Source organism: Chiloscyllium punctatum, chromosome 13 (genome assembly GCF_047496795.1).
Source record: "Chiloscyllium punctatum isolate Juve2018m chromosome 13, sChiPun1.3, whole genome shotgun sequence".
In the NCBI taxonomy this organism is placed as follows: domain Eukaryota; kingdom Metazoa; phylum Chordata; class Chondrichthyes; order Orectolobiformes; family Hemiscylliidae; genus Chiloscyllium; species Chiloscyllium punctatum.
This window is the reverse complement of record NC_092751.1, coordinates 92,961,791-92,973,618: the sequence shown is the minus strand read 5'-3', so window position 1 is coordinate 92,973,618 and position 11,828 is coordinate 92,961,791.

Genomic DNA, 11,828 nt, shown 5'->3' with positions numbered 1-11,828 from the left:
TTTACTACTTTTAATATCTCTCCCTGCTCTGATTTGAGTCTAATTCACCTCATTTTCTTCTCTATCTTGCTTTGTTGCCATCTCACTGTGTAAATCTTGTTAATTGAGGAGATAGGTTGTTGGTCCTGATGTTCACCCAGGTCTCAGGTGCTTTGGATTCCACCCTTTGTGAAATTTGAGGAGCCAAAAACCTAAAGGATAAGAAAAATAAAAATGATTATGAATTGGAAACACTGTAAGATCCTTACTCCAGCAAATTATGGAACCATGTTAATTATTTGCGCACAAAAAATGAGATGAAATTGAGAATTTGACTTTAGCAGTCGTGGTTGATTAAACTACTGGGTATAATGGGACATTGGCATCCCACGTATTCAGCACTGATGTAAAGCTAGCGTTTAGGTTTGTTAGCTGTAAAGACCTGAACTGGCTGCGAATGAAAGAGTCTTTTTTTAAAATTAATTAGATTCCCTACAGTGTGGAAACAGGCCCTTCAGATCTACAAATCCACACCAATCCTTTGAAGAGTAACCCACCCAGACCCATTCCCTTACATTTATCCCTGACTAATAACCTACACTATAGGAAATTTAGCATGGCCAATTCACCTGACCTGCACATCTTTGGATTGTGGGAGGAAACCAGAGCACCTGGAGAAAACCCATGTAGACACAGGGAAAACGTGCAAACTCCACACAGACAGTCGTCCAAGGCAGGATTCGACCCTGGGTCCCTGGTGCTGTGAGGCAGCAGCACTTACCACTGAGTCACTGTGCTGCCCCCAAAGTCAGAGATCCCCTTCCAGCTGCAATGCTTCAGTCACATGACAGGGAGACCCCCCTCAATACCACTCACAGTTTAATGAATGAGTCATTCACACAGTTTGAACACAGGCTATTAACGTCCTTCACACTGTCTGACTGCATTGTGTTGCATTGTACTCAACTGGGTCTCTGACTTAGATCCGATATTGTGAGAAGTGGGGATTAGCATCACATTACCATCCCTACCCCTTTAATGAGTCTCAATCTTTTTGTGGTGTTTCTTTATTGTTGAACGCCATTTTGAATATTTTTAATATATTCTTAACATTAACATTTCTTTTCAGGTACTCACTAATCTCTAATACAGTTTTACATGAATCCTATTAATTGCTGGCTGCACACTATTCGGAGTTTGATTAGAATGGACATCATCATTCTTTTTGTTCTTTGGATTCTGAAAATAAATGTCTCAGAAAGACAGACAGAAAGAGAGAAATAAGATAATGTTTCAGGTCAATGATCTTTCAACAAAACCCATATGACATTGAGTTGAAAGTGTGGTCCTGGAAAAGCACAGCAGGTCAGGCAGCATCCGAGGAGTAGGAAAATCAATGTTTCGGGCACAAGCCCTTCATCAGGATTCCTGATGAAGGGCTTATACCCAGAACGTTGATTCTCCTATTCCTTGGATGCTGCCTGACCTGCTGTACTTTTCAAGCACCACATTCTCAACTCTGATCTCCAGCATCTGCAGTCCTCACTTTCTCCTTCCATATGACCTTGAGAAAGATTTTCAAGGAGTTTGGTTTGACACTAACACAGATATAAAGGAAACCATGATGGTTCCAAGTTAAATCTACCGACACTGTGATGTGAAGTGAGAATTAAATCATCTCACATTCTCAAATCACTCACAGGATGGGATTTCTGTGAACTGCGTTCTAGTCCCCGTGGGCAAGTCAAATCATAATTGCTTTTGTCTAAGTCCAGAGTTTTCTTTTTGCAGTAGCTCCCTGTAGTTAAATCTGCAGGTAACACGCATTTCTTCATCAACAGAAATGCCCGATGTGCCAAAGAAGCAGGATTTACAATTTACACTTGCTTCAGACTTCACTGTTCGATTCCATTGCTAGGTCAAAGAAAACAGCCATTTTGATCTTTCATTCTGCAGATTTTTGCAATGGTAACAGCTTTGTTTTGAGCTACATCTGACTCAATCTGATAATTGCTTGGCTTCCTCTGATGTGGGAGCTGCAATAATCCAACCTGTTACCATGACTTTGGGAAGTTTGGGATGGGCTGCCACACGGAAATAAGTTGTCCCACTGGGCGATGGGTTAAAGCAGGGACTGTTTCTTGGTTAATCACCTTCCATCATATAATATAGGACAGTACAGCACAGGAACGGACCCTTCGGCCTGTGATGTTGTACTGAACATGATGCTAAATTAAACTAATCCCTTCTGTCTGTCCTTCATCCATTTCCCTCCATTCCTTCCATATTCATGTACTTAAATAAAAGCCCCTTAAAGGCCCCTATCCTATTTACCTCCATCATCACCCCTGGCAGCACATTCCAGACACCTTCCACTTGCTGTGTAAAATAAACTTGCCCCTCACATCTCCTTTGAACTTTCCCCCTCTCACCTTAAATGCATGCCCCCTAATATTAAATATTTCAACTCAGGGCTAAAGATTCTGACTGGATTAGTGGTGCTGGAAGAGCACAGCAGTTCAGGCAGCATCCAACGAGCAGCGAAATCAACGTTTCGGGCAAAAGCCCTTCATTCAGGCCTGAACTGCTGTGCTCTTCCAGCACCACTAATCCAGTATTTGATTTTCAGCATCTGCAGTCATTGTTTTTACCTTAAAGATTCTGACTGTCAACCCTAGCTATACATCTCATAATTTTATAGACTTCTATCAAGTCATCCCTTAGCCTCTGCTGCTCCAGAGAAAACCAACTGAGCTTTTCTACTCTCTCCTAGAGCTCATGGCCTGTAATTCTGGTAAACCTATTCTGCACCTTAAACCTTCATCACTGGGAATAGTTCTGAACAACTGACTACCCATATTTGCATTTTACTTGATATTCGACAAGATAATCTGGTTTCCATTGGCAATGAATGTAAATTAGCACACTACTTAATGCAGGAAGACATGAGATAATCAGTCTCTTGTGGTAGAATGGTATTATCCCTATCTCTGAGCCAAGAGGCCAAGTATGTAATAACATCCTTGAGCAAGTTGATGAGAAAATATCAACATGGGGTCATTTTCAACTTATTATTCAATATAAAACTGATATTACCAGTGCAGAGGGCATTATGGGAATGGCCACATTTCCTATCCATTTAAATCAGTCAGTAGCAAGTTGAAAATTTGTCCCTCCACAAAGTGTTGATGTGAGAGAGGTAAACAGTAGAAACTGGGAAAAGAAGCTCTGCACTAATGCTAGATCCAATAATTTCTCTGAATTGGGACAACAACAACATAACTAATTTAACACATTTGCCATCGTTAAGAATATGGTTCAGAATATTCCGAGTATGTAGTAACAAAATTCATAAATGATTGAAAGTATATTTACTGATCAAGGGCTTATGGCTTGATTTTCCAACCCTGAACTACAAATGGTAGGGATATCCTTTAACTTTACTTCCATTGGTATTTTTACAGAGACTTGCAATTTCTTCAGGGAGACAAATCAGGAAGAAATTGGGAATTTTAAAAAAAAACCATGTAATACTATGAAAGAGCAGAATTGACCTGGAAAAGTGACCTCGTCTGTCCCAGTAGAAGTCTTCATCTTGATCTGTTGTAATTGATTTATGCCAACTCCTAATTACAGATATAAGAGAGAAGTCAATATGATGATCACAGTTTTGTAAGGACAATAAGAGGGCATCCCGTCCCCAGATAAATGATGCTCAGTGATTACAATACTGAAATAAAATTGGTACTGGTTGGAATTAATTTAGCAACCTGATTAGGACAGAGCATATTAAAAATAAACTAGGAGAAGGAAAGAATCAGGACATTAACTTGTTGCTTTTCAGAGAAATGCAAGGATTAATCCTTGTAGAATTAAAAAATGATCAAGAATAATTGTCACAAAAGGAAAGAAATGCTTGGAGCTTAGCTTTGCAAATTGCCTTCAGGGTCACCATTCTTAATGCCTACCCTTGCTTCAGCTTTGCTAATTCCTGGGAAAGAGGAGGAACTGAACCCTTGTGACACGTGGAAAGCCTGCTCCGAACCCAAGGTATTCCGAATTCTGTATTTTCCCTTCTCCTGTCCTGTCAATCTCAACACCCCATTCTCACCTACATCAATTCCCCTCCACAGGATCTGCCCGGGTTCTGATAGGCCCTCCCATTTTCTAAAGTCTGGCTCCATGTCAACTCTCACAACTCCAGAGTGCCAAAGGATGGTCGATGCTAATCAAGTGCCTTTTTTTGAAGAGTCATTAACAGTGTACTGTGGGAAATTCATCAACCAATTTGTGCACGGCCAGCTCCAACAGCAGAGAAATAAATCACAAGGTAATATACTTTGATGATTTGTTTAGGGCGAGGTGATGGCCTAGTCTTATTATTGCTGGACTGTTAATCCAGAGCCTCAGCGAATGTTCTGGGGACCTGAGTTCGGCAGATGGTGGAAGTTGAATTCAATAAAAAAAGAAAATTAAGAATCAAATGACAACCATGAAGTCATTGTTGATTGCTGGAAAAACCCATCTGGTTCACTAATGTACTTTAGGGAAGGAAACTGCCATCCATACCCAGTCTGGCCTAAACGTGACTCCAGATCCACAGCAATATGATTGACTCTGAACGGCCCTCTGGGGAATTAGGGATTGGCAATAAATGCTGCTTAGCTGTTGGTACCCTCATCCCTTGGGATGAATATAGAAAAAAAAAACTCCCATACTATTCTTCTAATAGTGTGATGGGATCATTCAGGTCTATCTGAGGCCTTTGGTTCATGTGAAATAAAAACACCTTCTGCAGCCCTGCATTAAAGTGAAGGTCGCAGCCACTATCTACAGCTGATGACCTGTTTTCTCATTGTGCGCCTTCTCCATTGCTTGTATGAATTTGTGTGTAGGTGTGAAGAGCAGCAGGAGTCATTTGATCTCTTGGTTAGTGAATACGTTGGAGGATATTCAGCTGATTATGGATGGTCATCCAAACAACACCATCGCCCAACTGCAGAATCGTTACTGCTGTAAAATTGGCACCAGTTAAAGTGGCACTCAACATGTGTATAGATTGAATCACGCCTAGAGGGTCAGACCTGCTCCAACATCATGTCTGACACAAACTACTCAGAATTTTGCATTCTTGTATTGCTTATTTGCTTTCCCTGGGTTATCGCGAGTTGGTATGGTACGACTTTAGAACGTGTTCCTCTGGAGAAGAGCTGATTTTTCAGCAACAGAAAACATGAACAGATTATGGATTATCAATCTAACTGAATCTTTTCTCAGTGCATGTCCGTGACATATTGGAATGTCCACATCACAAGTCTAAATGTCAGAAATGCAATAAAGTGCTGCTGCCACTTGTAAATGTCTGTTGGCATCTGAAAGACTTTCCTGATTGTTAGGCAATTAACATAAGTGTGTGTTTTCAGTCAGAGGCTCATGAGTGCAACTCTAGAGATTTATAAACATTCATTTGGGCTATCACCAGCTTGGGTTTTTTACTATGGGCCAATTTTTCGGCAGCATCTGTACAGAGACAAGAAAACTCAACTGCAGCAGTATAAAATACTGTGGGTACAAGAGCAGGTCAGAGGCTCAGAATTCAGAACTGAGTAACCTCCCCCCACTAACTTCCCAAAGCTATCCACCACCAAAGAAGCACAAGTCAGGAGTGTGATGGGGATGAATGCAGCTCCCAGAAAACACATGAAGTTTTAAACCATTCGGGATACAGCAGACCATTTGGTTGACATCCCATCGACCCTTAACATTCACTCCCTTCATCACTGACACACAGTTGTTGCAGTGAACACAAACTACGAGACACACTCCAACAACTTACTTTGACAGCCCTTTCCAAATCCACAACCGTTATCACTTAGAAAGTTATAGGTAGCAGAGACATGGGAATACCACTCTTTGCAAGTTCCCCTTCAAGCCGCACACCATCTTGACTTGGAAATATATCGCTGGCTCAAGATCCTGCTATTACACCCAAGCAACATTGTGAATGTATCGCACATCATATGCTCTGCAGCACCTCACCTCACTACAACCTTCACTAGGTCAATTTGATATGAGCATTAAATGCTGGCCTAGCCAGTGACACTATCATCCCATAAAAAACAGCTATCAGGTCTGCTGCCAGCAGCATGGGCTAATGCATGTGTCCTCTACGTTACTGCTGACTGATCATTTTATTTTCTGATTCTCACCAACAGCGGTTTATTGCATTTTGTTTGCATGATCTTTTCACTTTGCCCTAGCTTTTATTGTGCTTGGTTCAGCATGAAATTTATTGCCATTCCCATGTGTGGTTTAAATAGATGAAGGCTGGTTGATGTGAGATGATATGTGCTGATTTCATGCAATTAATACAGACATCTCAGAGATGTGGCAAAATGGAGCTGACATGAGGACTCAAATCTCCACAGATGGTTTTGATGAAACAGAATAAGGCGCACATTAGGACTGGAAGTGTGTGCAGAAGTGCAGCACTGACCTGTAATATGCAGGACAGCTGGTATACCCAATATGCTTATGAAGTATACTCATTCTTCACATTAACATGATTAATGGTTTCCATCCCATCATAAATCAGCCTTTTCCTTTTATTCTCTAATTTATAACAATCATAAGGTATTTTGAAGACGCAGTCCACGTTGTGTTCTTTTCTGTAACAATGTCATTCTACAACAAAAGACTTTCATGTATAATCTATTCCATTGAGAAAATGGAATTATTGTTGAGTAAAAAACACATTTTGTCAAAGTTTGCAGTCATTAGGACAATACACAAAAAATACTAACTAGAACAGAAAGCAACATTTATACTGAATGGGAAGCGAGCATTGATTGGCTTGCAACTGGATCCTTTAGAGGTGTTGCCACGGAGACTGCACAAGTTAATGATTTTTTAAAAATTAATTTATGGGATGTGGGCATCCAGCATTTATTGGCCATCCCTAATTGTCCTGGGAAAGGTGGTGCAGGGCTGCCTTCTTGAACTGTTGGCGAATTAATTACTCTGTGTAAAGCAGAGTGTGGACAAAATGCCTCATTGTTTCTTTGATTAAGGGTGACTGGAGCTGAAACGTTGACTCTACTTTCTCTCTCCGCAGATGCTGCCAGACCTGCTGAGTTCCTCCAGCAATTTCTGTTTTTGTTTCCAGAATTTCCAGTTTTGCGTTTTATTTTACATAATTTTTCTTTACTTTGAAAGTGTAGCACTTTCTTTGACTCTTTCGAACGAGTTTGCCAAAACTATTTGGTTCTCACTGTTGTTCAATGTATTCCTTGCTTTATTTAAGAACTCAGAATATCTAGTTGTTATCACATTGGAGGATGTGGGATCTTGCTATGTGCCAATTGCATGTCACATTTCCAACATCACTCCAGTCACGACTTTGCACTTCTTTGCTTGTAAAGTGCTTTGGCATGTCCTGTGGGCACTATATAAATGTAACTGGCCTTCTTCATAGAAACACCTCCTTCTGATTTTCGATAAGTAGATGCAGACAAAGGATATTTTAAATCTATTGCTGTTAAGGATAATTATGCAATGTGAAAATAAAACTCAAGAGATTAAACTCTTCTTTGAATTCATAACCAAGCATCAGTGGCTTTTACAAACTGCTAAAAGGTCCTGTGTACATTCTCTAAAGACCTGCTGTCACAGCCTGCGACATTTCACTGTCCTTTTAACTGAGAAACAAATAAACACATTGAAATGCATGCAGCTTCCAGCGGGACTTGAATATGATCTAGAATATGATTTTTTCTTACAGCAAGATATATTGTTAAGTAAGTCCCTATGAAATCAGTTGGTGGTATCACTCCCCCATGCAGTTTCCTGTGAAATATCTGCTACAGCAATAAATGTGTTAGCCCTGATATGTACTTTCCCTTAAAATGAATAAAAATGGGTGAGCTCTGTAATTGATTCAATTTTGAGACTGAATTTCAACAGACACATTTTCCATCTTCAACAACATTTCAAAATGTTCATTTAGAAGATTCTTCCTTCTAATATCGGATTGGATCGGCGCAACATCGAGGACCAAAGGGCCTGTACTGCGCTGTTTTCTTCTATGTTCTATATAATATTAACATAGATCTATTCTTCACTCTGATGTTCAGCATCTTATTGCAAGAGAATGAAATAAAGTTCTACCCCTTTGGAATAGGGTCAGTTTTTGTAATGCAATTAGTGAGTGGATTGTGTCTGATTAAAACAGTGTACATGTGAATCATTAATGAAGGTATGGATTGGGAATGGTGTTGCCTCAGTGCTAAAGTTGCTTTTTCTACTCCTTGCTCCTCAATCTTCATTTCCATCTCCCTTGACTACTTAGATAGAAGCAGAAACTGTTGCAGAAATTTGGCAAGTCTGGCAGCAACTAGAGAGAGAGAGAGAGAGAGACAGCGATAGTCTTTCATATTTAATATTACTCTTCTTTGGAAGCAAAGGGATCTGCAAGATAATGGTTTTAGTGCTGTTAATGAGGAAGAGGCAGGTCAAGTGGAAATGACAGCAAAGGTGCCAGACCAAAAGGCAAAGGGAGTGGTGATGGTAGCAAAGGAGTTATATAGACACAGAATAGGTGTTAATGATAGGCATGAAGAGTAGAAGCTTGGTCACTTCTGCTGAGAGGAAACCCATGTACGTGTTGTAATCAAAATGGAGGACAATGTTCATTGCTCTGAAGTTGTTGAACTCAGTGTTGAATTATGAGGTCTATTAAGTGCCATGCTGTCTTTCCTTCACATCTCGCTGCTTTCACAGTGTTTCTCTCAACACAAAAGGCAGACAGCTCCAGAACCTTGGATCCATTGGATCATTCCACAGTGACTAGGGAGTCATTAACAAACTCTCACATAGAGCAAACAGAGTGACACATTTAAAGGGACTTTGCTGTTGTATAATTGCAACAAACAATTTAGGGGATGAAGCGGGGTGGGTTTGGAGGGCAGGCAGGGAGATGTGACTGGGAGTGAAGGCAGAGACAAAAAACTGCAGAAGTGAGGGGTGTGAGGAAGGGATGAGGGTGTGAGGTAGGAATGAGGGTGTGAGGGAGGGGTGAGGGTGTGTGGGAGGGGCAAGGGCGTGAGGGATGTGTGAGGGGTGTGAGGGAGGGATAAGGGGGTGAGGGAGCAGTGTGGGTGTGAGAGATGGGTGAGGGTGTGAGGGATGTGTGAGGGTGTGAGGGGTGTGAGGGAGGGATGAGAGTATGAGGGAGGGATGAGAGTATGAGGGAGCAGTGAGGGTGCGATGGATGGATGAGGTTGTGAAGGAAGAGTGTGGGATGTGAGGAAGGGTGAGAGTGTGAGGGAGTGGTGAGGGGTGTGATGGAGGGGTGAGGGTGTAAGGGATGTGTGAGGCATTTGAGGGAGGGGTGAGGGTCTGGGGGATGTGTGAAGGGTTTGAGGGAGGGGTGAGGCTGTGAGGGACAGGTGAGGGGTGTGAAGGAGGGATGAGGGTGTGAGGGTTGGGTGAGGGTGCGAGGGATGGGTGAGGGTGTGAGGGATGTATGAGGTGTTTGAAGGAGGGATGAGTGTGTGAGGGAGAGGTGAGGGGTGTGAGGGTGCGATGAGGGTGTGAGGGAGGGATAAGGATGAGTGGGAGGGGTGAGAGTATATGGGAGGGGTGATGTGTGAGGGAGTGATGAGGGGTGTGAAGGAGGGATGAGGTGTGAGGGTGCGAGGGATGGGTGAGGGTGTGAGGGATGTGTGAGGGGTTTGAGGGAGGGGTGAGGGTGTGACGGAGAGGTGAGGGGTGTGAGGGTACAATGAGGGTGTGAGGGCGGGGTGAGGATGTATGGGAGGGGTGAGGGTGTGAGGAAGGTAGAGATGAAGAGCAGGAAATGTGGGATGTTATTTCCTGTCACTCTCAGCTCCTTCTGGCTGGTGATAAGGTTATCATGCTTTGTGTTTGAAAATATACCATTTATTTAATTTTTCAAAAAAAGGCCTATTGCCTATTTTAAAAGATTCTGAAATCTTGTTGTGGTTCTGTTCACCGAGCTGGGAATTTGTTTTGCAGATGTTTTGTCCCCTATCTACTTGACATCCTCAGTGCTTGGGAGCCTCCTGTGAAGCACTTCTGTGATGTTTCCTCCGGCATTTATAGTGGCCTGTCTCTGCCACTTCCGGTTGTCAGTTCCAGCTGTCCGCTACAGTGGCCGGTATATTGGGTCCAGGTCGATGTGTTTGTTGATAGAGTCTGTGGATGAGTGCCATGCCTCTAGGAATTCCCTGGCTGTTCTCTGTTTGGCTTGTCCTATAATAGTAGTGTTGTCCCAGTCGCACTCATGTTGCTTGTCATCTGCATGTGTGGCTACTAAGGATAGCTGGTCGTGTACTCTACAAAATCCCATGCAAGGACTGTACAAACACTACATAGGACAAACAGGCAGACAGCTAATGATCCGTATTCATGAACACCAACTAGCCACGAAATGACACGACCAGCTATCCTTAGTAGCCACGCACGCATATGACAGGCAACATGAGTTCGACTGGGACAACAACACTACCATTATAGGGCAAGCCAAACAGAGAACAGCCAGGGAATTCCTAGAGGCATGGCACTCATCCACAGATTCTATCAACAAACACATCGACCTGGACCCAACATACCGGCCACTACAGCGGACAGCTGGAACTGACAACCGGAAGCGGCAGAGACAAACCACTATAAATGCCGGAGGAAACATCACAGAAGCGCTTCACAGGAGGCTCCCAAGCACTGAGGATGTCACCTAGACAGGATACGAAACATCTGCAACACAAATTCCAAGCTTGGCGAACAGAACCACAACAACGAGCACCCAAGCTACAAATCTAACCACAAACTTTCAATTCTGAAATCTTTCGTGGAAAACATGGGAATTTGAAGCTTGTATTTTTCAAATGTTGTTCTGACAGATGTTGAGATCATGAGGAAACAGTTTTCAGGTGTTTATCTGCAGCTTTTCTCTCTGCCCTGCCAAATATCTCTGTCAAATCCAACACTGTGGCTGGGGACAGCACTGGGAGAGTGAGAAGGGAATGTGGGGATTGAGGGACAATGGAAAGAATAGAAAAGCATTGCAGAGAATGAGGACAGGGAATTGTGGGAATGGCTCACTGGGGGACTCAGAGTATTGGGGTTTTGGGGCATTGAGGGGATTGGGACATTAAAGAGACAGGTATAGTGGATAGGGGACATGGGGAATCAGAATAATGGGGAATAAGGACATCTCTGGAGAAGGGTAGGGGGTAGGGGTGTTACACAAGGGAAGCATTGCAGCTTATTGGCACAGCACAGGAATCTTCATTTCAACTGGGACAGAACAAGAGACAGAGAGAGAGAGAGAGACAGACAGACAGACAGCTAACAGAGAGAGAGACTGGGGGAGAGGTAGAAAGATGCAGAAAGACAGAAAGCAATATGTAGTGGGATGAAAGACATAGCCATCCCTAGAAAGATTGAGATAGAGGTATGGAGAGAAGAGAAAGACAGAGAAATACCGAGAATAGAAAGGTGGAGATAAAGTACAGGAAATGTTGAATTTTACTATGAGAAGGAGACAAAGAATTTAAATAAGCAGCAGAAAGAGAACTATAACAGAGCAGGCAGGAGGAATGGATGGGTTGAAAATGTAAATAGTCACGGACACACAATTAGCCAAAACATTGATTAATCAGAGTTCACCATATTCGTCTTAAAACTTTCTGAATTAGACAGACTTCTGCAAGCAGCACTTTGATATACAGTATGGGAGTTTAGGATAAATAGTCACTGTCTTTACATCATTTAACACGATACAATGAGAAGTTATTACAAAAAAAACACTTTGACATTTGAGGTCTTGG